Source organism: Chiloscyllium punctatum, chromosome 6 (assembly GCF_047496795.1).
Source record: "Chiloscyllium punctatum isolate Juve2018m chromosome 6, sChiPun1.3, whole genome shotgun sequence".
In the NCBI taxonomy this organism is placed as follows: Eukaryota; Metazoa; Chordata; class Chondrichthyes; order Orectolobiformes; family Hemiscylliidae; genus Chiloscyllium; species Chiloscyllium punctatum.
This window is the reverse complement of record NC_092744.1, coordinates 131,965,276-131,993,187: the sequence shown is the minus strand read 5'-3', so window position 1 is coordinate 131,993,187 and position 27,912 is coordinate 131,965,276. Positions and strand designations below refer to the sequence as shown.

At 45.5% G+C, this 27,912-nt stretch overlaps 1 long non-coding RNA gene across 6 annotated transcripts in view; it reads right to left on the bottom strand.

The window, feature by feature from the left end:
- Positions 1–27,912, bottom strand: part of LOC140479205 (uncharacterized) — a 63,927-nt gene that overhangs the window by 18,612 nt on the left and 17,403 nt on the right. For 3 of the 6 annotated variants that reach the window (XR_011960987.1, XR_011960986.1, XR_011960985.1), the window contains exons 3-5: positions 16,876–16,984; positions 6,835–6,941; positions 1,238–1,363 (exon numbers count right to left, since the gene is read on the bottom strand). This is a non-coding gene — a long non-coding RNA (uncharacterized lncRNA). Of the gene's footprint in view, positions 1–1,237; positions 1,364–6,834; positions 6,942–16,875; positions 16,985–23,391; positions 23,518–27,912 lie in introns of all 6 variants that reach the window. The other 3 variants (XR_011960984.1, XR_011960982.1, XR_011960983.1) reach the window with 2 other exon arrangements.

Below are 27,912 nucleotides of genomic sequence, written 5' to 3'. Positions count from 1 at the left end.
GAACTTTGCCAGGGTTGGAGGATTTGAGCTAGGCTGGGGGTTGAATAGATTGGGGCTGTATTCCCTGCAGCGTCGGAGGCTGAGAGGTGATCTTATCGATGTGTATAGAAACATGAGGTGCATGGATAGGATAAATAGACAAAGTCTTTTCCCTGGCGTGGGGGATCCCAGCACAAGAGGGCATAGGTTTATGATATGAGGGGAAAGACTTTAAAGAGACTTAAGAGACAATGTTTTCACACAGAGGGTGGGACGTGTATGGAATGAGCTGTCAGAGGAAGTGGTGGAGGCCATTATGATTGCAACATTTAAAAGGCATCTTCATGTGGATATGAATAGGAAGGATATGGGCCGGGTGCTGACCGGGGGGACTAGATTACATTGGGATATCTGATCAGCATGTACTGGTTGGACCGACGGGTCTCTGTTTCTGTGCTGTCCATCTATGACTCTTTGACCTTCCAGCCAATTCCATATCCAAACAGCTAGTTCCGCCAGAATTCTATGGTATTGAACCTGCTAACCAGTGTTTTATGTGAAACCTTGTGTCTTTCTCAAGTCCAAGGTACTGATTTCAATGCACAAAGCTATGCTGACTCTCCCTAATATTTTCTTGCTTTTGCAATGACATGTAAATCCTGTCCCTAAGAATCCCTTCCAACTCTGTGCCACTGACTTCAGGCTCACCGGTCTATAGTTCCCTGGCTTTTCCTTACCACCTTTCTCAAATAATGGCACCAATCCTCCAGCACCTCACCTGTGGCGATCGATGATACAAATATCGCAGCGAGGGGCCCAGCAAAAGCTTCTCTAATTACCCACAAAGTTCTGGGATACACCTGATCAGATTCCAGGGATTTATCCATCTTTATGCATTTTAAGACATCCAGTACCTCCTCCTCTGTAATATGTACACTTGCCAAGTTATCACTATTTATTTCTCCAACTTCTCTAACTTCTATATCCCCTTTCAGTAAAAACTGACATGAAATACTCACAGAATCTCTCCCACCTCCTGTTGTTCCATAGGCAGTCTTGTTGATCTTTGAGGGTCGCTATTCTCTGCCTAGTTATTCTTTTGTCTTTAGTGTATTTGTAGAATCTCTTTGGATTCTCCTTAAACCTTTTTCCCAAAGCTATCTCATGTCCCCTTTTTCGCCTCCTGGTTTCCCGCGAGTATACTCCTACTACCCTTACAGTCCTCTAGGGATTCACACAAACACAGTGCGGTCTGTACCTGACATATCCTTCCTTCATTTTCTTGACCACAGCCTCAATTTCTCAGGTCATGCAGCATTCTCGACGCCTCCCAGCCTTGGCCTTAACAGGAACATACTGTCTGTGTACTCTCATTGTCGTAGGCCTATGGAGGATGTGGCAGATGAGGACAGAGAAACAATCATCATCAGTAAAGAGGTCGGGTTGGGAAAGCGAACAACTCATCCTTATCTCTGTAATTCCTCTCTAGCCTCAGAACTACCACTATCTCTGCATCAAAGACATCTCAATATCTCTGCAACATCCTCCAACCTCTAATCTCCTCCAGTCTCAACACACTCTCTATCTTTAATCTTGTCCACCCTCTCAAATCTCTGTGATGTGCCTTTCTTTAATTCCAGCCTTCAGGATAACCCATTTTTATTTCAGATTCATGCACCCAGAGATCCACAATGTCCCGCTTAACCTCTGTCACATTTTTCCTCCAAAAAACATTATTTAATCACGTATCATCTATTCTAATATCATCTTCTCTGACCTGGTTTCTATTGTGGCTTGTCATATTCCTATATTACGCGTTTGTGGTCTACATGAAAAAACCGGTTTGTGGTCCATTGGATTTATGCTGTAAAGAAATCTCCCAGCTAACTATTTTAATCCCATTTTCCAGCACAGAGCCCATAGACCTGTCAGCCTTGGCCTTGCAAGTGTGTTCCGAAATAGATTTTAAATGCCTTCAGGATTTCTGTCTCTCACTCTCTTCCAGACAGTGAGGTTTAATGCAACTGTTGCTCTATGCTATCGCCCACAGGAACACAGAGCAGCTGGGTCTGTGCGAACCACAGATCGCCCACACATTGTGAAGGATGGCAGGGTCCCTGACAGGGGGCACAGGAGATTTACCAGGATGGTTCAAGGAATGGGGGATTTTAGTTGCAGAATTTGTGGGCCTTTTTTTAACATTAATTGTTCACGTGACATGTGTGTTGCTAATACACATCAAGAATAACCATCCGCAATTAATGGACTCTCCTTTTCAACCTCTCCCCTTGCCTGCGCTGTGGTAATATTCAGGTTAACCACTACCAGACATCTCTCTCTCATGAGAGAGCAGTCCTATGGTCGGGGAGGACAATGCTGACTTGATCTTTTACACAGTGATGCCACTGTGCCTCGAGGGTGGGGAAAGGGAATGCTGAAGGTGGTGGATGGGAAATCACTCGGGTACAGTACTTTATCCTGGAGGATGTTCACTTTCTTTAATATTGTTGGGGGGTGGGGGTGCACTGATGCAGGCAAGTGGAAAATGTTCCAACACAATCCTGATGTGTACCTTATAGAGAGCAAACAGACATTGGGGAATCAGGGCTTTGGGGTGTTCTCCTTGTAGCAAAAGAAATTTGGGGAGCTGTGACAAAGTGGTTTACAAAAGTTACGCATTATTATAATAAACATTAGACCCTTCAGCTCATTATACAAGGATTCCAGGACACATGTTGAAGATTTGGGAAGATCTATTGAAAGGATGGTTTGTTTCAAGGGAGAACTTTTATTCAGCAAATGGTATTGATCTGGAACACAATACGAATATCCAGGCCCTGATGTATTGAGTAATTCTGTCAGTTTGGCGTTACAGTGACTGAGATTACCATCTGAATATCTGCCTATAATACAAGTTTATAAAATCCGTCACTGTCAGTTCAAGTTTGAAACTCATACAATCCCTTCCTCCTGGCCCAGGAGGACTGTACACATTACCCCTGGTGGAGGTCAGCAGGCTCTTCAAAGGCAAATCTATGTGGGTTTCTATGAGTTTCCACCTTGGGACTTCATGTGACTGAACATGGGACAGAATATCCCAAGATTCAGTGAGATATGGAGAGTAGGATTTGCCTCCTTTTCTTTCTTTCCGTTCTGCCGCTGAGCCTCCTCAATAAGACATGGGGTGTGAAAAGCTCATGCAGCTCGATGGGCAAGATGTCTCCATTCTGACCAATGGGCAACAAGCTCCTCCCAGTCATGAAACAGAGTATCCCTGAAAGATAGCAACTGCGCATGCTTCCCACTGCCCAGTGCTCTTAGTACATGTTTCGAATTATGAGGGGGGAATCTCCTAGAAAAGGCATAACAGGAAAGTTCCAAAAGGTTATAAACAGTTTACAGAGAGATATTCACAGGAAACTTGGGCAACAAGTTGGCAAATAAAGTATAACTTGGGATAAACTGTAGAAGGCTGCATCACAAAGGGACTGGGGGAAAATGAGCAGGAAACAGAAAGCGAGCACACAGTTACAACAGGGAATCAGGAAAGGGAATGGAATACTGTCCCTTATTTCAAAGAGTTTGCAATATAAGAGTTTGGAGTATATACCTTAGGGCAACTAAACAAATGACAAGTGAGACCACATCTGGAGTAACGTGAACAGATTTGGTCACTTTAGTTCATGAAATAGAGCAGTTTATTGGAGGCATTTCAGAGAAGATCCATTGGGATGATCCCTGTTTTGAAGGGATTATCCTGTAAGCAAAGGGTGAACAAGTTGGGAATCTACTCACTGGACTTTGGAAGAATGAGAGGTGATCTCTTTGAAACATACAGGATTCTGTCAAGGTTTGACAGGGTAAATATGGAGAGGATGTGTCCCATTACGGGTGAGTCTTGAACCAGATTCTGGATCAGTCGCGGAATCAAGGGTTCTGTTTCAGATTTCTCAAGTTAAAGGCAACACCAACACAGGTTAGGGTTTCAGCAGCAATGGAGCTGGAGTGAGAAGGAGATAAGCAACGTTTTAGGAGATTGGAATTCCTGGTGTTTGTGATTGCGTAGATGTCTGATCAGAAGGTCACCTTGGGGTCAGATATGAGAGCAATATTGTGAAGAGTGTAGTTCTGCCTCAGACACTTCCCAGTGAGAGGGAGGGACACAGCAGTAAGGGAAATGAATTTGGAATAGCAACTGAAGGCAATGGGTTTAACAATGACAGTGTATCATTGGAGTGAATTGCAGCTAATCGAAGCGTGGTAAGCAGTTTGATAACTGAGTAATAGTGGAGTAATGGAGATGAATGATGGGGAGGGAGAGCTGGACATTGTCAGTGTACATGTGAAACTCAACAGTGCTTTTGGGCAATGTTACCTCCTGGCAGTATGTAGGTCAGAAACAGGACGGACCAAGGATAGACCCTGGAGGGACACCAAATACAAGGAATTCAGAAAGGAAACGGAGAGTGGAGACGGAGCAGGATTTTCCAACGATGGTGAGGTCAAATATTAGGTTTTAGGAGAATGGGAGAGAAGGACATAACCAGAAAAGACAGACAGACAGATCATGGAACAATATCTGTGAATTGCAAGTGGGGGGGGAGGTGACCGTGGTGGAGGGAGGGAGGGCGGTGACAAGCAGGAGGATGAGACAGTTTTGGAATGTCCATGATTTAGCTACACGAGGGTAAATGGTCAAGATGACCTCTAATAAGGCTTGACAAGGGACTCGAAATGCAAGTTTAGGACTAAAATGAGGAGCACTCTTGTGAGGCAGTTTGGCTCGGTGGGCTAGTGGAGAGGGAGGAAAGAAGCAGAGGCAGCTGATTGGATTGTCTCAATGTTATTGACAGAGAAACTCCATGTGCTCCTCACTCTTGTTGTTGGAGGGGAGGATGGAGGAGACAGGATAATGGACAGTGTTTTTATTTCCAAAACAATAAACAAAACCTTGATAGTGATTCTAAAAATAAGTGAACAAACCTGTCGTATTTATCATTTATCAAGAATATTAAAATATACAACTGAACTTCAGGTTTGAATCCCAAATCGGTAGAGGGTGGCTCTGAATTCAAGAAAAAAAATAACTGGCATGAAGAATCTACTGTTTGCCATGGAACCATTGGGGATGTTTTTCTGCCATTGACAATGTCCTTGAGGGAAAGAAACCCGACAGTGGCCCATCAAGTCACTCATTGTATTAATCACTGCACAGTCTCAACAAAGGAATGAAACTGGATGGACCACATTACATCTACCAATGCACTGGAAAATACAACACAATCAGCCCTCTTGACCCTGCAACTTCTGTCTCACTGTGGGCCAACAACAGCAGCATAACTGTACTCCAGCCCAATCTGAAATCTCATGGCCTGATATCCCCCACTTAACCATTAACATCAAGCCAGGGGATCAACCCTGGTTCAATGGTGAATGCAGGAGGGCATGTCAGGAGCAGTACAAGGCATACCTAAAAATGAGGTGCCAACCTGGTGCAGCTTCCAAACCTGCATGCCAAACAGCACAAGCAACACTAAATAGAACTAAGTGATCCCATAACCAACAGATGAGATCGGAGTTCTGCAATTCTGCCACACCAAGTCAAGAATAGTGATGGACAATTAAACAACTCACTGGAGGAACCATCACAGATATCCCCACCCTTACCGATGGAGGGGTCTCACACATCCATGCAACAGATAAGAGGACAGCATTAGCAGCGCTTTTCAGCCAGCAGTGCCAGGTGGATGAGCCTTCTCCATTGGTCCCTCACATCACAGATATGAATCAACTTGGCTGAAAACTCATTTCAAATCAGATCAAGAAATGGATAAGCAGTGTAAATGTATGGGCCCTGCCAATATTCTGGCAATAATACTGTTGGCTGTGCTCCAGAATCTGCTGCCCACGAAGGCAAGTACTGTTCCAGCACTGGCGCCTACCGACTTTGTGGAACATTGCTCAGGGATGTTCCAACACAACAACACAGGGCAGATCCAACTCAGCCAATTGTCCTCCATCAGTCCACACTCACTCAGCAGTGAGGTGATGGAAGGTGTCATCAACAGTGCTGTCAAGCAACTGCTCAGCAATAACCTGCTCAGCGATGCCCAGTTTGGGTTCTGCCAGGGCCACTCAGTTCCTGAGCTTGTTACAGACTTGATTCACAAACTGATAAACAGCTGAATGAGGTGAGGATGACAGGCCAGACCCCCTCCAGGTCCACTATTTCGACTTCAGTGATATCACCTGACCTCACCACAGTCTCAGCTCATTTGCTGAAATTCTCATTCATTCCTTTTGTTAACTCTAGATTTCACTATCTAAACCCACTCCTGGCCAGCATCCCACATTCACCCTCCCGATAATCTCAAGAATATTGAAAACACTACTGCCGAACTGCTCACTTGTACCAAAACTTGCTGATCAATCAAAAGACTCCCATTTATAAGCAACAACCATTTACTTTCGCACCTTTGAATTAATTCCTGGCTGTAATCATTCCTATCTCCCTGCACCACACACCTTTTCATATCTCAATAACTCATTTTAGTTCAGACTCTCAATGATGTGTTTATTTTTGAGTTCTCCTGTGTGAATGTTTCTACAGACTCCAAGGGAACTTGGTCTGGAATCCCCACTCTAACTCTCTAAGATCTACTTTCTTCCTTTAAGGCATTCTTGAAAAACTGCTTATTTGGCAATGGTTTTGGTTACTGTACACAATATTCTCCATCTGTAGCCTTATGTCCAAACTTCTCAATAATATTTTTGTGAAATTAAAACCATGATGATTTGCACAGATATCTTCTACTCTTCAATATCGCTGAGTGAATAATCTGTAACGTCTCTTACCCAACCACATTGTGGGAGCACCTTCACCATACAAACTGCAGCAGTACAAGTCAGTCAAACATCACCCTCTCCACTGGCAACCAGGCTTTGGCATTGATCACTGGTTTCTGTGGAAGGAGAAATACACAGTTGATGTTTGAGGGAGTACAACATGAATTACAGGGAATGAAAATGGTGCAGAATTTGACTGTCAGAAATTGAAGGAAAATGCACTCGCTTATTGGAAAAAAGAATTCTTGACTGTCAAAGATATTGTGGAAAAAATAACATGATAATCGAACAGCGTATGGTCAGGAGCCAAGCAGCAGTGGACAATTCATTTACATTCCTGAAGAAGGGCTTCTGCCCAAAACGTCGATTCTCCTGCTCCTCGGATGCTGCCTGGCCTGCTGTGTTTTTCCAGCTCTACATTTTTCAATTCATTTACAAAACAGCTGTGAAAGTAATAGTAAAATACTATACCGAGCAAAAATACACCCATGAGAGACTGAGGAAGCTAGATAATGAACAAGTGGACATCAAAGAACCCAGAGGTGAACCAGAGCAGAGTTCACTTTTATGATCCCACAGTCAAAGATGTCTAGCACAAAAACAGGCTTTTTCGGTCCAACCTATGCCAACCAGATATCCTAGCTTAATCTATCTAAATTAAATCCTATCTGCCACTTCTCAGCCCATTGGCCCATCTGACCAATATCCCACTGTACTCTGAGATAACCTTCTTCATTGTCCACAATACCTCCAATTTTGGGGTCACCTGCAAACTTACTAACTATACGGCCTCTATTCACATCCAAATCATTTAAATGAATGACGAAACAAATCCAGAAAAAAAAAATCAATTTCTGTGGGTTTGAATGTGCTCTGTGTAAATCCTGCCCTATGACTCTTTTTACCAGGGAAGGCTGTACATACATCCCTCTGAACTTTGCCCCCTACAAAGATGGCGGCCGCGCACGTGTCCAGTGAATCATTGCCCCGAATAAAGATGGCGGCGCTCACTCGGGCCGATTCCTCAACGAGGCATATTCCCGTTTGCTGCAAAAACGGAACTGTAAAGTTTCAAATTGGTATTTTCCGATGTGTACCAAATGATTGTAAAACCTCTCAGACCATACCAACACCATTTCCCTCCCGCTTCCTGCTGTTTATTTCTTTCCTTACCGACAGCTCTCCGCGCGCACACATTCCGAACATCCGCACCCACCGCGAGGATGATCACGTGGTATAGTCTAGTCCCGCCCTCATTCACTGATTGGCCGGAGGACCAACTGCCCCGCCAGGTCCTCCAGCTCCGCCCCTGCCTTTCCATTGGTCCGCCGCTGACATCAATCACTTCTTCGGTCCAACCTGTCTATGACAACCAGCTGTCCTAACCTAATCTATCTAAATTAAATCCTATCTGCCACTCCTCAGCCCACTGGCCCATCTGATCAATATCCCACTGTACTCTGAGATAACCTTCTTCATTGTCCACAAACCAACTGTTGGCTGGAGCTTGCACACGGCTTTTGTTGCTGTTTATCAGTTACAAGAGTGAGGGACAAAGTTAAAAATCACACAACCACCTGATGAAGGACCAGCAACATAGTGCTTCCAAATTAACCTGTTGGACTATAACCTGGTGTTCTGTGAATTTTAATTTTGTCCCTCCTAATCCAACACCAGCCCCTGCAACAAGCACCAAGACGTGGCTTGGCTGGCGGTGAGAAGGGCTCTGCCTGTGAGATCCTTTATGCACGGCGGACTCTCTGCCGCACCGCACGCTGTCCTCGAAGTGGCTGCGGGGGGGAAGAGACTGTCACACACCTCCTTCTGGAATGTGCCTATGCAGAGGAAGTCTGGAGAGGAATGCAGTGGTGCTTGTCGAGGTTCGTCCCGAGCAGCGCCGTGACGCAGGACTCCGTGCTCTACAGCCTGTTCCCCGGGACTCACACCGAGACGAACATTAACTGCGCCTAGAGGATCATCAACTCGGTGAAGGACGCTCTCTGGGCGGTCCGAAACCTGTTGATCTTCCAGCTGAAGGAGTTGACCCTGACCGAGTGTTGCAGACTGGCACAGTCCAAGGTCCAAGACTACGTGTTGAGGGACACGCTGAAGCTTGGGGCAGCTGCCGCCAAGGTGCGGTGGGGAAAGACCACCGTGTAAGATCGGCCTGCCTAAAGAAGAACAGGGGGCCCATGCGGACGTTTTTTTGGGCTCTGCTGATGCCTCAGCCAAAAATATGTACAAGATTGAAAAATGCACAGGATTGTAAATGACAAGGATAAATTCGAATCTGTGTTTGTAAATGTGGACATATGTATGGCATGATCAAATGTACAGACCATCAAATCTTTTTATGAATAAAGTATATTTTTGAAATAAAAAAAAAACACCAGCCCCTCCAAGTCACGAGTGACGGAGGCATGCATAACATAAGAACAAAAGATCGAGGAAAAGGAGAAGGCCATCCTGCCCTTCGAGCCTGCTCTACCATTCAATAAGATCATGGCTGATCATTTCGTGGATGCAGAACCATTTACCCACGTTCTCACCGTGTTCCTTAATTAATTATTTCTTTTAAAAAAAACTAACTTATCTTTAAAAACGTTCATTGAACCAGCATCAAATGCTTCCCTGGGCAATGCACTCCATCAAGGTCAAGACGTTCCTTCTCAATTCACTCCTAAATTTGCTGCCTCTAACCTTGTGGTGATGCCCTCTTGTCCTAGCTTCACCTGCCAGTGGAAACATCCTCTCTACTTCTATTTTATTCGTTCCATTCATTATTTTATATCTATCCATTCTTCTGAATTCCAATTAATATAATCTCAATCTACTCAGTCTCTGTTAAGTCAAACCTCTCACCTCTGTAATCAACATAGTTATCCTCCTCTGCACCCCCTCTAGTGCCGGTACATCCTTGAGCAAGAAAGGAGACAGAAACTGCATGCAGTACTCCAGGTGTGGCCTCACCAGCACCCAATACAGCTGGAACATAACCTCTGCTTTTAAACACGATCCCTTCAGCAATGAAGGCCAAAATTCCATTTGCTTTCTGAATTGATTGTTGTACCTGGTGACTAACCCTCCTGCAGAAGGATGTTCAGGTGCCTCTGCATAGCAAATAATGTAACTTATTAAAAATTCAAGTAATAATTGTTTTATTAATGTTACTCCAACCAAAGAATATGACTTTACATTTATGAATATAATATTTCACTTGCCAAACCATTGCCCACTCACATGTATCTATGTTCCCCTGCAAAGTTTCCCAGTCCTCCACACACTTTGTCCTGCTACTCATCTTAGTCTAATATGCAAACTTTGACACCCTACATGTGGTCCCCAACTCTAAATCATCTGTATCATTTCTAAATAATTGCAGTCCTAACACTGATCCTAGAGGCACGCTACTAGTTACTGATTGCCAGCCAGAATAAGGCTTATTTATCCCCACTCTTTGCTTCCTGTTAGTCAACCAATCTTGTATCCATGCTAATACTCTATCCCATGCACCCTTATATAAAGCAACAGCCACTTGCGTGGCACACTGTTGAAGGCCTTTTGGAAATCCACGTACACCGCATCCACTGGGTCACTGTTGTCCACCTTGTTCAAAATGTCTTCATAGATTTCCAAACGATTTGTCAAGCATGACCTGCCCTTTGTGAATCCATGCTCTGTCTGCCCAATGGGACAATTTGTATCGGGATTCCCTGCTATTTCTTCCTTGATAATAGACCCAAACATCTTTCCAACTGCAGAGAATAAACTAACTAGTGTAGAATTCCCTATCTTTTGTCCACCGCCTTTTCTTACAGTCCTTCCTTTTCACTGGAATATGCCTTTGCTGAACACTTCCTAAAATGTCTTTGAAAATCTTTCACTGCTCATCAACTGTTCCACCATAAAATGTTTGTTTCCAGTCTACTTTATCCAGGTTCTCCCTCATTCTATTTTAGTTCCCCATGTTCAAGCACTGGACCAAGGTATTAGATTTTATCTTCGCACTGGAGAAGAAAGTGAGGACTGCAGATGCTGGAGCTCAGAGCTGAAAATGTGTTGCTGGAAAAGCGCAGCAGGTCAGGCAGCATCCAAGGAACAGGAGAATTGACGTTTTGGGCATAAGCCCTTCTTCAGGAATGAGGAAAGTGTGTCCAGCAGGCTAAGATAAAAGGTAGGGAGGAGGGATTTGGGGAAGGGGCGTTGGAAATGCGATAGGTGGAAGGAGGTCAAAGTGAGGGTGATAGGCCGGAGTGGGGGTGGGGACGGAGAGGTCAGGAAAAAGTTTGCAGGCTAGGAAGGCGGAGCTGAGTTCGAGGGATTTGACTGAGAGAAGGTGGGGGGAGGAGAAATGAGGAAACTGGAGAAATCGGAATTCATCCCTTGTGGTTGGAGGGTTCCTAGGCGGAAGATGGGGTGCTCTTCCTCCAACCGTCGTGTTGCTATGGTCTGACAATGGAGGAGTCCAAGGACCTGCATGTGCTTGGGGTGGGAGGGAGAGTTGAAGTGTTGAGCCACAGTGGTTGTGTTGGTTGGTCCAGGTGTCCCAGAGGTGTTTTCTGAAACGTTCCGCAAGTAGGCGGCCTGTCTCCCCAATATAGAGGAGGCCACATCGGGTGCAACGGATGCAGTAAATGATGTGTGTGGAGGTGCAGGTGAATTTGTGGTGGATATGTAAGTATCCCTTGGGGCCTTGGAGGGAAGTAAGGGGGGGGGGGGGGGGGCGGGGGGAGGTGTGGGCGCAGGTTTTGCATTTCTTGCGGTTGCAGGGGAAGGTGCTGGGAGTGGAGGTTGGGTTGGTGGGGGGTGTGGACCTGACGAGGGAGTCATGGAGGGAGTGGTCTTTTCGGAACGCTGATAGGGGAGGGGAGGGAAATATATCCCAGGGCGTGGGGTCCATTTGGAGGTGGCTGAAATGATGACGGTTGATACGCTGTATATGGAGGTTGGTGGGGTGTTAGGTGAGGACCAGTGGGGTTCTGTCCTGGTGGTGGTTGGAGGGGCGGGGCTCAAGGGTGGAGGAGCAGGAAGTGGAGGAGATGCGGTGTAGGGCATCGTCGACCACATCTGGGGGGAAATTGCGGTCTTTGAAGAAGGAGGCCATCTGGGTTGTACGGTATTGGAACTGGTCCTCCTGGGAGCAGATGCGGTGGAGACGAAGGAATTTGGAATATGGGATGGCGTTTTTTACAGGGGGCAGGGTGGGAGGAGGTGTAGTCTAGGTAGCTGTGGGAGTCGGTCGGTTTATAGTAAATGTCCGTGTTGATTCGGTCGCCCGAGATAGAAATGGAAAGATCTCGGAAGGGGAGGGAGGAGTCTGAGACAGTCCAGGTGAATTTGAGGTCGGGGTGGAAGGTGTTGGTAAAGTGGATGAACTGTTCAACCTCCTCGTGGGAGCATGAGGCAGCGCCGATACAGTCATTGATGTAGCGGAGGAAAAGGTGGAGAGTAGTGCCAGTGTAGTTGCGGAAGATGTTCCACATATCCTACGAAGAAGCAGGCATAGCTGGGGCCCATGTGGGTGCTCATGGCTACTCCTTTGGTTTGGAGGAAATGGGAAGATTGGAAAGAGAAGTTGTTCAGGGTGAGGACCAGTTCAGTCAGTCGAAGGAGGGTGTCAGTGGAAGGATACTGGTTGGTACAGTGGGAAAGGAAGAAGCGGAGGGCTTTGAGTTCTTCGTGACGGGGAATGGAGGTGTATAGGAACTGGTGAAGATAAGGCGTTGGGGGCCGGGGAAACGAAAATCATGGAGGAGGTAGAGGGCGTGGGTGGTGTCCCGAACATAGGTGGGGAGTTCTTGGACTAAGGGGGACAGGACCGTGTCGAGGTATGCAGAGATGAGTTCGGTGGGGTAGAATCAGTCTGAGACAATGAGTCGGCCGGGGCAGTCATGTTTGTGGATTTTGAGCAGGAGGTAGAAACTGGCAGTGTGGGGTTGAGGGACTATGGGGTTGGAGGCAGTGGATGGGAGATCCCCTGAGGTGATGAGGTTATGGATGGTCTGGGAGATGATGGTTTGGTGGTGGGAGGTGGGGTCATGTTCAAGAGGGCAGTAGGAGGAGGTGTCCACAAGCTGGCGTTTAGCCTCAGCGGTCTAAAGGTCGGTGCGCCAAACTACTACTCCCTTGTCTGCCAGTTTGATAGTGAGGTTGGGGTTGGAACGGATGGAGTGGAAGGCTGCACGTCCCGAGGTGAGAGGTTGGAGTGGGTGAGAGGGGTGGAGAAGTTGAGGCGGTTAATGTCGCAGCGGCAGTTGGCTATGAAGAGATCGAGGGCAGGTAATTTATCTTCACACCTCTCCATATGTATTCTAACTTCAACTATACAGTGATCACTTCTTCCAAGAGGATTCCTAATTCTGAGGTCATTAATTATTCCTGTCTCATTGCACAGGGGCCAGATCTTGGATAGCTTGCTCCTTGTCGGTTACATTTCATACTGTTCAAAAAAACTATCATGTATACACTTAATGAACTCCTCAAGGCTACCCTGACTGAGCTGGTTCGACCAATCTACATGTAGATTAAAATCACCCATGGTAATAGACATGCCATTTTTACAGGCATCAGTTATTTCGTTGTTATTGCCCATCCCAATGTGATGTTATTATTTGGCCGACACACTGCGCCTATCAGTGACTTTCTTGTTAGAATTTTGAAAGCATCATTTCTGTTTCCCCTAATGTACAGCAATAACAACAACTACTTGCTTTATATGGAATCTTTCACAATGGCAAATCTCCTAAGGTGTTTCATGGATGATCAAAACATTGATTAAGGAGAATGATTTTAAAATACATCTTAAAAGAGGCTAGAGAAGGTTAGGGAGGGTATTCCACAGACTTCTGCTCTTGACAGCTCCAATTGTGGAGTGATGCAGGTGGGGTGGGGTGGGTTGAAAAGGGAACGTGCAAAAGGGAAATGGAGGAGCGTAGGCAGTGCATAAGGTCTTAAGGAGAGAGGAGGTTCCAGACTGAGTCTGTCTGTCATAGACAGTATGGCTGCCTCATGGAATTTGAAGCAACGCAATGGGCCCATGGATGTCATGTTAGTCAAGGATAGTATAACGGTGGCTGAGAGAACATTTGATGAGGACTTGTCTACTGAAGTAGCGTGGGCTGAGGTTAGAAACAGGAGAGGGGAGGTCACATTGCTTGGATTTTTTATAGGCCACCACAGAGTTCCAGGGAGGGGGAAGAGAGGATTAGAAAAATTACTCTGGGTAGGAGTGAAAGTAACATGGTGGTGGTTATGGGGGACTTTAACTTCCCCAACATTGACTGGAAATGCTATAACTCTAGTACATTGGATGGATTAGTTTTTGTCCAATGTGTACAGGAGGGTTTCCTGACACAGTATGTCAAAGTGCTGACAAGAGGGGAGGCCACATTGGATCTGGTGCTTGGTCATGAACCAGACTCGGTGTTTGATTTAGGTGTAGGTGAGCACTTTGGAGAGAGTGATCATAATTCAGTTATGTTTAGTTTAGCAATGAAAATGGATAGGTACATGCCACAGGTGAAGACTTATCAATGGGGCAGTGGCAATTATAATGCGATTCTGCAAGAATTCGGATGCATAGGATGGGGTAGCGAAATGCAGTGGATGCAGACAATGGAAATGTGGAGCTGGTTTAAGGAACAGATATTGTGTGTCCTTGATAGGTATGTCCCTGTCAGGCAGGGAGGAAGTGATAAGGTAAGGGAACCGTGGTTTACCACAGAAATTGCATCTCTTGTTAAGAAGAAATTGGAGGCTTATGTGTTGATGAGACAAATGGTACAGATGAGGCGATGGAGACTTACAGATCAGCTCGGGAGGATTTAAAGAGAGTTAAGAAGAGCAAAGAGAGGACACGAGCAGTCTTTAGCAAATAGAATAAAGGAGAACCCTAAAGCTTTCTATAGGTATGTGAGGAATAAACGATAGGGTAGGAATAGGGCCAATCAAAGACAGAAGTGGGAAGTTGAGTGTGGACACTGTGGAAATCGGAGAGGTGCTAAACAAACATTTCTCATTGGTTTTCACTCAGGAAAATTAGAATATTGTAGAAAATAATGAGGTAGAAGATGTTAGACTAGAAAGGATCGAGGTAGTTACGAACAGATGTTATCAATTCCAGAAGGATTGAAAGTAGACAAGTCCCCTGGGCTAGATGGGATTTATCCGTAGATTGTCTGGGAAGCTAGGGAGAAGTTAGCAAAGACTTCAGCTTTGATATTGAGTTGTCATTGCCTACAGGTGCAGTACCAGAGGACTGGATGATTGCAAATGTTATGCCCTTGATCAAGAAGGGCAGTAGAGATGACCCAGGTAATTATATACCAGTGAGCCTTACTTCTGTTGTCGGATAGGTTTTGGAAAGGATTATAAGAGACACTATTTGTAATCATCTGGCAAACAACAATATGATTTCAGATCGTCAATATGGTTTCGTCAAGGGCAGGTCGTGTCTCACAAACCTCATTGAGTTTTTCGAGAAACACACAGAGTAATAGACATGTAAACAGCTCCATATTTTGTTGACTCACATTTCTGGGATGTCAGGACTGATGGCTGAACAGGGACTCAATCTTCGTTTAATCCTCCTTTCCTTTGGCTTTCTGAGCCGCTAACTACATCACTAATATTCTACCTCCCATTCCCTGGCCTGAATCTGACCCATCTAAGCCTACACTTTAGTTCCCAACCCCTGCCAGACTAGTTACAAACTCACCAATAGAACTGGCAAAAGCCCCCACCAGATTTGTCTCAGCTCTGCCCAGGGGTAAACGGTCAGGCTGGTACAGGTCCCATCCAGAAACAGTCCCAGTGCCTGAAGAATCAAAACCCTTCTCTGGTACACCATTTCCCCAGCCACACATCCAGCTGATCTACCTTCTCATTCCTGCTCTCATTAGCACATGGCACTGGGAGTAAGTCTGACATTATTACATTTCAGGAGCTACATTTTAATGTATCTCTGCTCTCCCTATGTCCAGCTTTCAGGCCGTCATCCCTCTGTTTAGCGATGTTGTTGGTATCTGTGTGTTGCACCACCACGGCCTGTTTACCCTCCAGCTCCAGAATGTCCTGCAGCCACTCCATGATATCATGGATCTTGGCCCCAGGGAGAATACATACCATCCTCGATTCATGTCTGTGGGCACAGAAGTGCCTGGCTGTACCCCTGACTATTGAATCCCCTGTCACTATAGCCCTGCCACTCTCAGTCCTCTTGTTCTGAGCAGAGCTCTCTGTGGTGTCATGAACCTGGCTGTTGCTGATTTCCCGAGAAGCCACCCACCCATTCCCACCCTTACAGAATCCCAAGTGGTATACAGTATCTGTATGAGAAGGGGATAACAACGGGGGACTCCTGTACTCACTTCCTGAACCTTTTACTTGATCTGATGTTCACCCATTCCCTTTCTGCCTGTGTAACCCTCATCTGCAGGGTGACTAACTCACTAAACGTGCTGTCCATAACATTCTCAGTATTGAAGATGCTCCACAGTGAGTCCACTCCAAGCTCCAGCTTTGAAAAGCAGTTTCCCAGTAGCTGCAGATGGGAACCCTTGCTGCACAAATAGCCGTTAGGGACACTGGAAGCGGCCCTTATTTCCCACATTGTGCAAGAGGAGCACACCACGGGTCTGAGGGCTCCTGTCACAACGTCTCTCTACATTCATCTAGTTACTCCCATTAAGAGAATTTAAATGAGTGAGTAACCTTCCTTCACTTCAAACATGTCCATTATAATAACAAAAAAAAATCTTTACTTAAGCTGATATGTCATACTTTAAACACTTAAATACTCCACAGGTACAGATTACAGATTAACATTATAAAGTGGATGATTGAGACTAAATCTGACAGTTCCTGCAAAAAGACGAGGTGTAATTTGGATAAATCTGTGCTCTCTCTCAGGCCAATACCTCCTTCCACAGCTGCAGGGCCAAGAATTGAACACATACCCCAAGGGTGATCCAACCATGAACTCGAACATCTTTCTGCTTTTGGCTTGACAAAAATATTGAAGATATTTTCCCACAAACAGAACAGACAAACCTTTCTCGTTCCACAGTGAAATCCCAATGATATTCAGATCCTGAGGACTCTGCTGATTGTAGAAACTTGTTTATTGAGATCCCAGTCTCAATTATTCTCAATTAATATCCTATAAAATGAATTCACAAAACAAAGCTCACAGTCAGTGCAAGATGAATAGTGAAGACAAACACTTCTCTTCGTACGTGTTTAATGTGTAAATGCTCCTCTTTAAATCACCCCTCCCCCACCCAGGAAGAGGACACGTTCATGCTCCTTGCTGTACCTTGCCCCAAATAAAGATGGTGGCTAAAACCCAGGACCTCTCACTGCCTGAGGCCCTTTGCTGCAAACGTGGGACCAAGAGTTTCTAATTCAGACTAACGACCTGCCCAGAGTGTAACTAAACCCACCCAGTCTACACTGATACATTCCATCCGGTTTCTGCTGCCACTCTCCCCTTTCCCCTTTCCGCCTCCTACACACACCATGGGATACCGCAGGTCCAGTGACCCTTCCTCAGAACAGATGACAGCTGGGAAAATTAGAATCCCTTCAGGAAACAGGCCCTTTGGCCCAACAATTCCACACCCACCCTCCGAAGTTTATCCCACCCAGACCCATTCTCCTACTCTATTACTCACCGTTTACCCGGACTAACGCACATCCCTGAACCCTACGGGAACCTTAGCTGGGCCAATTCACCGAACCTACAGATCTTTGGACTACAGGAGATAGGGGTTAAAGAGTAAATAATAGGTGGGGACAGAGCCCAAAGAGACACAGGAACATTTGGAAAGATAAAGGAGTGGGAAGGTGGAAAGTTGTTAATGGAGGAGACAGGAACCTTCTAGCATTTCAGTGGCGGTGGTGGAAATGGTAGCTACATTGTGCCTGCAAAAAAGACCCTGAGCTTCCAGTTGCCTGCTCTTTAACACACAAGACTGTTCCCTGTCCAACATCTCTGTCTCATGCTTACTGCAGTGTTCCAGTGAAGCTTGATGCAAGCTGGAAGAACACTTCAGAACATACCCAAATGGCTTCCTATTTCAAGGACTGCAATTTCCCCTCACATGTGGTCAACAATGCCCTCCAGTGTATCTCCTCCACTTCCCACACCACTGCCCTTGAACCCCACCCCTCCAAATGCAACAAAGATGGAATCCCACCATCCTCACCTTCCACCCATAAACAACGCGTCATCCTCTGCTCTTTCCACCATCAGATCCAACCCCCTAAGATATATTTCCCTCCCCTCCCCTTTCAGCATTCCACAGAGACCATACCTTCTGTGACTTCCACGTTAGATCCACAGTCCCCACCAACCCACCCTCCACTCCAAGCACCTTCGCTTGTCACTGCAAGAGGTGGAGAACCTGTGCCCACACCTTCCCCTCACCTCCATCCAAGGCACCACTGGATCCTCCCACATCCAGCAGAGATTTCCCTGCCCACCCAAACACCTCACCTATTGTGTCCCTTGCTCTCAGGACGCCAAATTGTGGAATATTTCAGGGAACATTTCTGGGACACATGCACCAACCAACCCCACCGTCCTGTGGCCGACCACTTCGGCTACCCCTCACCCCCTCCGTCACCACGCTGCAAAGGACATGCAAGCCCTCCATCCCAAATCCGAGCCACCCGACACCTGGAGGAAGAACTCCTCATCTTCCATCTTGGGAACTTTCAACCACACGGCATCAAGGTTTCCTCATCTCCCATCCCCCAACTTATCTCAGATTCAACCCTCCAACTCAGCACTGGCCTCTTGAACAGTCCCACCTGTCCATGTTCCTTCCCAATTATTCATTCCACCCTCTCACCACGACCCTCCATCCACAACCACCTATTGCCTCCCTAGCTCGCTTCCCCCAACCCCAAACACCCCTCCCAATTTATCTCTCAGCCGTATTCCACCACCCACATTTCTGATGAAATGCTGACATGCCCAATATGTCAATTCTCCTGCTCCTTGGATGCTGCCTGACCTGCTGTGCTTTTCCAGAGCCACACTTTAACAAACTGGAAGAACAACACTTCATCTCCCACTCGGGGACCCTGCAACCCTCTGGCTTCAACATCAAATTCAATAAGTTTAGGTCCTGAACTCTCCCACGTCCGAGTGTCTTTGCCCCCTACCCCACATACCAGGCCTTGTTATTACGTAGCCTGCCAGTACACATTACCTATGGTTAGCCACTAACAGTCCCCATAAACAGCTCTTCACCCTCCCCCCATCCGATCGTTATTCACTCCTTTGTCCAACTGCTCCTATCTCTCTCTTCGGACTCTATCCCCACTTATCATTTACTCCTTAACCCCTACCTTCTGCATAAAAACAGACTTTTTTTCTCAGTAACATCAGTTCCTGAGGAAGCGTCACTGGATTGAAAATGCGAAATGATTTCTTTTCACAGATGCTGCCAGATCTGTTGAGCTTTTCCAGTACCTTCTGGTTGTTGTGTGTGATTTACAGCATCCGCAGTTCTTCTGGTTCTAATTTACCCGGAGTATCTAATTCAGGTCTGGCAGACTGAAACAGTGTTTATCAACCTTCCCAGTCCACACTAACTCCATCTCTCTCCCAGTATCTGCTGTCTCTCCCACTCCTTCACATTCAGTCCCCCCTCACAGTGACACTGCGCCTGCAAAGCTGATGGTCATGTGTTGGCCTGCTGGACCCACTCCTCATTCACTCCCATTGGCTGGAGGATCACGCCAACTCTCCTATTGGTTTGAAGCTGTGTCAATCAGCCAGGCCCCATTGTGACATGAGTGTTGGGATCCTCCCAGGTGCATCAGAGGCTGAGGGGTGACCTCATAGAGGTTTATAAAACCATGAGGGGCAATGGGTAGGATAAATAGACAAGGTCATTTCCCTGGGGTCGGGGAGTCCAGAATGAGGGGGCATAGGTTTAAGATGAGAGGGGAAGAATTTAAAATGGATCTGAGGGGCAATTTTTTCCCCCCACTGAGGTTGGTGCGTGTATGGAATCTTCTGTCAGGAAGTGGAGGATGTTGGTACAATTATACCATTTGGCATCTGGATGGGTACATGAACAGGAAGGGTGTAGAGTGATATGTACCAAGTGTTGGCAAATGGGTCTAGATTAGGTTGGGATATCTGGTCAGCATGGACCAGTTTAACCAAAGGGTTTATTTTCATGCTGTACATCTCTACGGCTCTGCCCTGGGATGAGCTTCATCATTCACAGTGAATGGGTCAGTATCACAGAGCACAGGGGCTGGAGGCTATTCAGCCCATTGGGACTGTACTCTCTCCCTCTGGAGATGGTGCCAATCTATCCCAACTCACCTCCCATTTGGACATAGCGCTCCAAATCCTTCCTTAAAATTGTTAAATTTCAAATTTGTTTTGACAATAACTACTGAATCTGCATCCAGCTGTCGGTCATACTGTTGCAGATGCTCAGAACTTAGTGAGCAAAATAATCTTCACATTTTTCTTTGCATTATTTGCCAGTTACCTGAAAATAGTTACTAAAAATTGTGACATTAAAAATTTCTCACTCTATACCCTAGAAACAAATCAACTCCTGGTCGAAATCACTGCTTAACCTTCTCAGTTCCAAGGAGAATTGTCTGGCCTTCTGCTAACTCTCCATAAAAGAGAAACCTATATTAATTTTAATTTATTAGTGCCATAGAGATGTACAGCACCGAAACAGACCCTTCAGTTCAACTTGTCCATGCCGACCAGATATCCTAAATTAATCTCATCCCATATGTCAGCCCTTGGCCCATAGCCTTCTAAAACTTTCCCAATCACATATCCAGTGAGATGTCTTTTAAATGTTGTAACTGTACCGGCCTCCACACTTTCTCTGGCAGCTCATTCCATACACATACTACATTCAGCTTGAAACTTTGCCCCTAATATCCCTTTTCAATCTTTTCCCTCATGCCTGTGCTTTCTAGTTTTGGACTCACCTAAACAGGAATAAGACCCTGGCTGTTTACCCTATCCATGTCCCTCACGATTTTATCAACCTCTATGGTCACCTCTCAGCATCCGATTCTCCAGTGAAAACACCCTCAGTCTATTCAGCCTCTCCCTATAGCTCAATCCCTCAACCCTGGCAATATCTTTGCATTATTTCTGAATCCTTTCAAGTTTCACAATATCATTCCGATAGCGGGGAGACCAGAACTGAAAGCAGAATTCCAGAAGTGGCTGAATGAATGTCCTGTACAGCTGCACACTGATGTCACAACTCCTGTACTCAATGCACAGACCAATAAAGGCAAGTACACCAAACACTTTCTTCACTACCCTGCCTATCTATGATTCCACTTTCAAGGAATTATGAACCTGCACTCCAAGATCTCTTTGTTCAGCAACACTCCCCAGGACCTTCCCATTAAGTGTAGAAGTCCCACCCTGATTTGCTTTTCCAAAATGCTGATCCTCACATATATCTGAATTAAACTTCATTTGCCACTCCTCAGCCCATTTGATCAGAGTCTCATTGTACTTTCAGGTAACTTTGCTGTCCACTGCACCTCCAATTTTGGTGTCTATTGTAAACCTACTAAGCATAGCTCCTATATTCACATAGAAATCATTTATATAAATGGCAAAAAGCAGTGGACCCAGTACCCAGCCTGACAGCATATTTCTCATCACAGGCTTCCAGTCCAAAAAGCATCCTGCACTATGACACTGACTGCTCAGCAAGGTTAGAGCTCATGGCATATAGGGAGATCTAACAATTTGGATACAGAACTGGCTCAAAGGCAGAAGACAGAGGGTGGTGATGGAGGGTCGCTTTTCAGACTGGAGGCCTGTGACTAGTGGAGTGTTACAAGGATCACTGCTGGATCCACTACCTTTCTTCATTTATATCAATGAGTTAGATGTGAACATCGGAGGTATAGTTAGTGAGATGGCACCAAAACTGGAGGTGTAGTGGACAGTGAAAAAGATTACCTCAGAGTATAATGGGATCTTGATCAGATGGGTGAATGGCTGAGGAGTGGCATTTTGGGAAAACAAATTTTAGTAGGAATTATACACTTAATGGTAAGGTCCTGAGGTGTGTTACTGAACAAAGAGACCTTGGAGTGCAGGTAGATAGGATAGTGAAGGCGCCATTTGGTATGCTTGCCTTTATCGGACTAAGTATTGAGTACAGGAGTTATGAGATCATGTTGCAGCTGTACAGGACATTGGTTAGGCCACTTTTGGAATGTTGCGTACAAATCTGGTCTCCCTCCTATTGGAAGGATGTTGTGAAACTTGAAAGGGTTCAGAAAAGATTTACAAGAATGTTGCCAGGGTTGGAGGATTTGAGCTAGGCTGGGGGTTGAATAGAGGTTGAATTGACTGGGGCTGTTTTCCCTGCAGAGTCGGAGGCTGAGAGGTGATCTTATCGATGTATATAAAAACAAGAGGAGCATGGATAGGATAAATAGACAAAGTCTTTTCCCTGGCGTGGGGGATCCCAGCACTAGAAGACATAGGTTTATAGTACGAGGGCAAGACTTTAAAGAGACTTGAGAGGCAACGTTTTCACACAGAGGGTGGGACGTGTATGGAATGAGCTGCCAGAGGAAGTGGTAGAGTCCATTACGATTGCAACATTTAAAAGGCATCTTCATGTGGATATGAATAGGAAGGATATGGGCCGGGTGCTGACCGGGGGGACTAGATTACATTGGGATATCTGATCAGCATGTACTGGTTGGACCGACGGGTCTCTGTTTCTGTGCTGTCCATCTATGACTCTTTGACCTTCCAGCCAATTCCGTATCCAAACAGCTAGTTCCGCCAGAATTCTATGGTATTGAACCTGCTAACCAGTGTTTTATGTGAAACCTTGTGTCTTTCTCAAGTCCAAGGTACTGATTTCAATGCACAAAGCTATGCTGACTCTCCCTAATATTTTCTTGCTTTTGCAATGACATGTAAATCCTGTCCCTAAGAATCCCTTCCAACTCTGTGCCACTGACTTCAGGCTCACCGGTCTATAGTTCCCTGGCTTTTCCTTACCACCTTTCTCAAATAATGGCACCAATCCTCCAGCACCTCACCTGTGGCGATCGATGATACAAATATCGCAGCGAGGGGCCCAGCAAAAGCTTCTCTAATTACCCACAAAGTTCTGGGATACACCTGATCAGATTCCAGGGATTTATCCATCTTTATGCATTTTAAGACATCCAGTACCTCCTCCTCTGTAATATGTACACTTGCCAAGTTATCACTATTTATTTCTCCAACTTCTCTAACTTCTATATCCCCTTTCAGTAAAAACTGACATGAAATACTCACAGAATCTCTCCCACCTCCTGTTGTTCCATAGGCAGTCTTGTTGATCTTTGAGGGTCGCTATTCTCTGCCTAGTTATTCTTTTGTCTTTAGTGTATTTGTAGAATCTCTTTGGATTCTCCTTAAACCTTTTTCCCAAAGCTATCTCATGTCCCCTTTTTCGCCTCCTGGTTTCCCGCGAGTATACTCCTACTACCCTTACAGTCCTCTAGGGATTCACACAAACACAGTGCGGTCTGTACCTGACATATCCTTCCTTCATTTTCTTGACCACAGCCTCAATTTCTCAGGTCATGCAGCATTCTCGACGCCTCCCAGCCTTGGCCTTAACAGGAACATACTGTCTGTGTACTCTCATTGTCGTTGGCCTATGGAGGATGTGGCAGATGAGGACAGAGAAACAATCATTCTCAGTAAAGAGGTCGGGTTGGGAAAGCGAACAACTCATCCTTATCTCTGTAATTCCTCTCTAGCCTCAGAACTACCACTATCTCTGCATCAAAGACATCTCAATATCTCTGCAACATCCTCCAATCTCTAATCTCCTCCAGTCTCAACACACTCTCTATCTTTAATCTTGTCCACCCTCTCAAATCTCTGTGATGTGCCTTTCTTTAATTCCAGCCTTCAGGATAACCCATTTTTATTTCAGATTCATGCACCCAGAGATCCACAATGTCCCGCTTAACCTCTGTCACATTTTTCCTCCAAAAAACATTATTTAATCACGTATCATCTATTCTAATATCATCTTCTCTGACCTGGTTTCTATTGTGGCTTGAAGGATGGCAGGGTCCCTGAGACAGGGCACAGGAGATTAACCAGGATGGTTCAAGGAATGGGGGATTTTAGTTGCAGAATTTGTGGGGCTTTTTTAACATTAATTGTTCACGTGACATCTGTGTTGCTAATACACATCAAGAATAACCATCCGTAATTAATGGACTCTCCTTTTCAACCTCTCCCCTTGCATGTGCTGTGGTAATATTCAGGTTAACCACTACCAGACATCTCTCTCTCATGAGAGAGCAGTCCTATGGTCAGGTAGGACAATGCTGACTTGATCTTTTACACAGTGATGCCACTGTGCCTCGAGGTTCGGGAGAGGGAATGCTGAAGGCGGTGGATGGGAAACCGCTCGGGTACAGTACTTTCCCTTGGAGGATGTTCACTTTCCTTAATATTGTTGGGTGGTGGGGAGGGGGTGCACTGATGCAGGCAAGTGGAGAATGTTCCAACACAATCCTGATGTGTACCTTATAGAGAGCAAACAGACATTGGGGAATCAGGGCTTTGGGGAAACTGAGGTGTTCTCCTTGTAGCAAAGGAAATTTGGGGAGCTGTGACAAAGCGGTTTACAAAAGTTACACGTTGTAATAATAAACCTTACACCCATCAGCTCATTATACAAGGGTTACAGGACACATGTTGAAGATTTGGGAAGATCTATTGAGAGGATGGTTTGAATCAAAGGAGAACTTTTATTCAGCAAATGGTATTGATCTGGAACACAATACTCTCACACAATATGAATATCCAGGTCCTGATGTATTGAGTAATTCTGTCAGAGTTTGGCGTTACAATGACTGAGATTTCCATCTGAATATCTGCCTGTAATACAAGTTTATAAAATCCGTCACTATCAGTTCAAGTTTGAAACTCATACAATCCCCTCCTCCTGGCCCAGGAGGACTGTACACATTACCCCTGGTGGAGGTTAGCAGGAACTTCAAGGACAAATCTATGTGAGTTTCTATGAGTTTCCACCTTGGGACTTCATGTGAATGAACATGAGACAGAATGTCCCAAGATTCAGTGAGATGTGGAGAGCAGGATTTGCTTCCTTTTCTTTCCTTCCGTGCTGCCGCTGAGCCTCCTCAATAAGACGTGGGGTGTGAAAGGCTCATGCACCTTGATGGGCAAGATGTCTCCATTCTGACCAATGGGCAACAAGCTCCTCCCAGTCATGAAACAGAGTATCCCTGAAAGATAGCAACTGTGCATGCTTCCCACTGCCCAGTGCTCTTAGTACATGTTTCAAATTATGAGGGGGGAATCTCCTAGAAAAGGCATAACAGGAAAGTTCCAAAAGGTTATAAACAGTTTACAGAGAGATATTCACAGGAAACCTGGGCAACTAGTTGGCAAATAAAGTATAACTTGGGATAAACTGTAGAAAGCTGCACCACAAGGGGACTGGGGGAAAATGAGCAGGAAACACAGAAAGCGAGCACACAGTTACAACATGGAATCAGGAAGGGGAATGGAATGCTGTCCCTTATTCCAAAGAGTTTGCAATGTAAGAGTTTGGAGTATATACCTTAGGGCAACTAAACAAATGGCAAGTGAGACCACATCTGGAGTACCGTGAACAGATTTGGTCACTTTAGTTCATGAAATAGAGCAGTTTATTGGAGGCATTTCAGAGAAGATCCATTGGGATGATCCCTGTTTTGAAGGGATTATCCTGTAAGCAAAGGCTGAATAAGTTGGGAATATACTCACTGGACTTTGGAAGAATGAGAGGTGATCTCTTTGAAACATACAGGATTCTGTCAAGGTTTGACAGGGTAAATATGGAGAGGATGTGTCCCATTACGGTGAGTCTTGAACCAGATTCTGGATCAGTTGCGGAATCAAGGGTTCTGTTTCAGATTTCTCAAGTTCAAGGCAACACCGACACAGGTTAGGGTTTCAGTAGCAATGGAGCTGGGGTGAGAAGGAGACAAGCAATGTTTTAGAGATTGGAATTCGTGGTGTTTGTGATTGCGTAGATGTCTGATCAGAAGGTCACCTTGGGGTCAGATATGAGAGCAATATTGTGAAGAATGTAGTTCTGCCTCAGACACTTCCCAGTGAAAGGGAGGGACACAGCAGTAAGGGAAATGAATTTGGAATAGTGACTGAAGGCAATGGGTTTAACAATTACAGTGTTTCATTGGAGTGAATTGCAGCTAATCGAAGCGTGGTAAGCAGTTTGATAACTGAGTAATAGTGGAATAATGGAGAGGGATGATGGGGAGGGAGAGCTGGACATTGTCAGTGTACATGTGAAACCTAACACAGTGCTTTTGGGCAATGTTACCTCCTGGCAGTATGTAGGTGAGAAACAGGACAAGCCAAGGATAGACCCTGGAGGGACACCAAATACAAGGAATTCAGAAAGGAAAGGGAGAGTGGAGACGGAGCAGGATTTTCCAATGACGGTGAGGTCAAATATTAGGTTTTAGCAGAATGGGAGAGAAGGACATAACCAGAAAAGACAGACAGACAGATCATGGAACAATATCTGTGAATTGTGAGGGGGAGTTGGGAGGGTGGTGACAAGCAGGAGGATATGACAGAGATTTGGAATGTCCATGATTTAGCTACACGAGGGTAAATGGTCAAGATGACCTCTAATAAGGCTTGACAAGGGACTCGAGGAAATGCAAGTTTAGGACTAAAATGAGGAGCACCCTTGTGAGGCAGTTTGGCTTGGTGGGCGAGTGGAGAGGGAGGGAAGAAGCAGAGGCAGCTGATCGGATTATCTCAATGTTATTGACAGAGAAACTCCATGTGCTACTCACTCTTGTTGTTGGAGGGGAGGATGGAGGAGACAGGATAATGGACAGTGTTTTTATGTCCAAAACAATAAACAAAACCTGTGATAGTGATTCTAAAAATAAGTGAACAAACCTGTCGTATTTATCATTTATCAAGAATATTAAAATATACAACTGAACTTCAGGTTTGAATCCCAAATCGGTAGAGGTTGGCTCTGAAGTCAAGAAAAGGATAACTGGAATGAAGAATCTACTGTTTGCCATGGAACCATTGGGGATGTTTTTCTACCATTGACAATGTCCTTGAGGGAAAGAAACCCGACAGTGGCCCATCAAGTCACTCATTGTATTAATCACTGCACAGTCTCAACAAAGGAATGAAACTGGATGGACCACATTACATCTACCAATGCACTGGAAAATACAACCACAAAATCAGCCCGCTTGACCCTGCAACTTCTGCCTCACTGTGGGCCAACAACAGCAGCAGAACTGTACTCCAGCCCAATCTGAAATCTCATGGCCTGATATCCCCCACTCAACCATTAACATCAAGCTGGGGATCAACCCTGGTTCAATGGTGAATGCAGGAGGGCATGTCAGGAGCAGTACAAGGCATACCTAAAAATGAGGTGCCAACCTGGTGCAGCTACCAAACCTGCATGCCAAACACCACAAGCAACACTAAATAGAACTAAGTGATCCCATAACCAACAGATTAGATCGGAGTTCTGCAGTTCTGCCACACCTAGTCAAGAATAGTGATGGACAATTAAACAACTCACTGGAGGAACCATCACAGATATCCCCACCCTTACCGATGGAGGGGTCTCACACATCCATGCAACAGATAAGAGGACAGCATTAGCAGCGCTTTTCAGCCAGCAGTGCCAGGTGGATGAGCCTTCTCCATTGGTCCCTCACATCACAGATATGAATCAACTTGGCTGAAAACTCATTTCAAATCAGATCAAGAAATGGATAAGCAGTGTAAATGTATGGGCCCTGCCAATATTCTGGCAATAATACTGTTGGCTGTGCTCCAGAATCTGCTGCCCACGAAGGCAAGTACTGTTCCAGCACTGGCGCCTACCGACTTTGTGGAACATTGCTCAGGGATGTTCCAACACAACAACACAGGGCAGATCCAACTCAGCCAATTGTCCTCCATCAGTCCACACTCACTCAGCAGTGAGGTGATGGAAGGTGTCATCAACA